The following is a 2,301-nucleotide window of genomic DNA, read 5'->3' as shown; positions in this document are numbered from 1 at the left end:
AATAAATGAGTCAGGTTGGGTTAACTCACTATTATTTAGATTACAGTACTCTTAAGAGTCAATACTTATATTTACTTATTGCTATTATCATTGTCTACTAATTTTATTAAGGATAAATGTATTTTTAGTGCTGAAATTTTGACACGAAAGTGGAATTGGTTCTCATCTTTAATTTTGTCTTTTTAGTCTCTAAACTTTGAAAGGAAGGTGGAACTCGTTTTCATCCCAAACTAAAAAGTTAATGTCCTTGAGTGAAAATAATTATATTCATTTATTTTTAAAGCTTGAGATCAAAATTTAGAATAATAATTTTTTCTTTCACACGCAATAGTCTCACATCTTTTAAGAGTGAAGACCCAAAACATTTTAAATACTCATTTTTTTTCACTCTCTGAAACACTTTTCAAAAACAAAACTGTGACAATGGCTCAATTTTCAAAACAAACAATATCTCAAATATATAGTGATTAATTTCAGAACATTAATTAATTTCAATTTTACATCCAAATTTAAGACTAAAAATATATATAAATATATTTAAATAAGAAGTAAATATTATATTTAGATAATTAATATTAAAATAATTTAACATTATCTTATGTTCTGGTTATCTTTCTAACGGTACATAGATAAAAAAAATGTTATAATATTCTTCATATATTATACATTATTTTGTATAAGGTGAGCCACTAATGGAAAGCAATAGAGTGTTGCACCTGTATTATTCTTATAAAAACCACCAACTCAAACTAATAGAAAACTAACCTGGCAATTACCCTCCCCAACCGAGAACTCGAACAATCACCTTTTCATAGTCAACAAGAGCCATCATAATGTGGAATGAATTTCAAATGTAAACCTGTACCCTAGGCCTGCGTTGAGTAGGAAAAAGAGCATTATATAAAAAAAGAAACTGAGAAATCTATTATTTTAAAAAATTTAATTATTTCAAGTTAAAGATAACATTTTAATCTCTTTTTTTATTATGATGATCATATGATCTATTTATGTTGAATATACTTCCAACATTTTTCTGTGAAAGAACCCAGCATATAGTAAAAACAAAAAACAAAACCAACAAACTTTAACAATTGCATAACAAATTACAAATTACAAAATAAGAAAGAAAACAGGAAATGACTACCTAATTTGGGTTAAAATTTAAAACATCTGCTTCTATCTTGTCCCTTGAGTGTTATGTAAACATCACTTTGTTAACACAATTAACTCCTAGTGTTATAGCCTAAACCAACCATCTAGGCATACGTGGATAAAATGTTTGATGCTTATATAAATATAAAAACGTTATACCCATAATTTGCAGTTTAACTTATAAGATAGTGTGAAAGGAAACTACAGTCTTAATCAATCAAAAAGCAATAAACTTATTTTTCAAAGAAATTATTGCAATTGAAAATATAAAAACTGCCTACATTTCCAATGAGTAGAGTACTATTTATTTACTAAGTAAACTATCCAATCCAGAATGCTTTTTCCATCTAATTTACTGTGAAGCAAAAGAAATGTATATTCTATTGTTAATTAATTGTAAGTACATAGATCTCAGTTTTTATTAGATGATATCAACACATATTTCATTAAATAATAAACAAAAAATCATATGTTAATGAAAACCTGGTTTCCAATCGATGATTTGAGAGTAGGTAAATCCATAGCTTGGTCGGTTTGTTCAAACAAAACATGAGTAGGTAGGACTGCGATGTCAAAAATCGTGCAAAAAGCATGAAAAAAAGAAAAAGCAGAATAAAAAAAGAATGAAAAAGCATGGAGCAGAAAAGGCAAAGATAATTACAGTCAAAGATGGCACGCTAACTGAAGAAAAGAGGAAGCCACGCACGCACGACGACCCCAGATATCTATCTACCTACCATCGTAAGAAAGACAGTGACGATGAAAGAAAGAAGAGAGAAAAGGGAATAAAAATGAGGTGGAAGTTTCAGATAGAAAGGAATATGAAACGTTATGAGAAGACAAGAGAATAAAGCACAGGCACCACTTCACTACGGAATCTTCTCATTAAAGTTTAAGTATTGCAACATTATATTTTAATTTACCTTTATATTTATATTAGTGATGTAACATCTACTTTAGAATTACTTTACTACTAATTACTTAAAATAATCATTTCATAAAAGATAAATAATTCATATAGATATAATTGCCTACATGACTCCTTTGAACAACTTTTTTTAAGTATAAATATCATGTCATTTAGAGAAATATAAATATAAACAATAAATATATATATATATATATATAATATTTACATAATTATAAACA

At 27.1% G+C, this 2,301-nt stretch overlaps 1 long non-coding RNA gene across 1 annotated transcript; it reads right to left on the bottom strand.

Annotated features, from left to right (window-relative positions):
* Positions 1 to 612: 612 nt before the first annotated feature.
* LOC108333785 (uncharacterized) lies at positions 613 to 2,006 on the bottom strand. The gene is made up of 3 exons (XR_001832594.2): positions 1,814 to 2,006; positions 1,636 to 1,715; positions 613 to 872 (listed from the first exon to the last, which is right to left on the bottom strand). It is a non-coding gene; the product is annotated as an uncharacterized LOC108333785 (long non-coding RNA).
* Positions 2,007 to 2,301: the final 295 nt, after the last annotated feature.

The sequence above is a fragment of the Vigna angularis genome, chromosome 11 (genome assembly GCF_016808095.1).
Source record: "Vigna angularis cultivar LongXiaoDou No.4 chromosome 11, ASM1680809v1, whole genome shotgun sequence".
Classification (NCBI taxonomy): Eukaryota; Viridiplantae; Streptophyta; class Magnoliopsida; order Fabales; family Fabaceae; genus Vigna; species Vigna angularis.
This window is presented reverse-complemented; position numbering and strand designations above follow the sequence as displayed.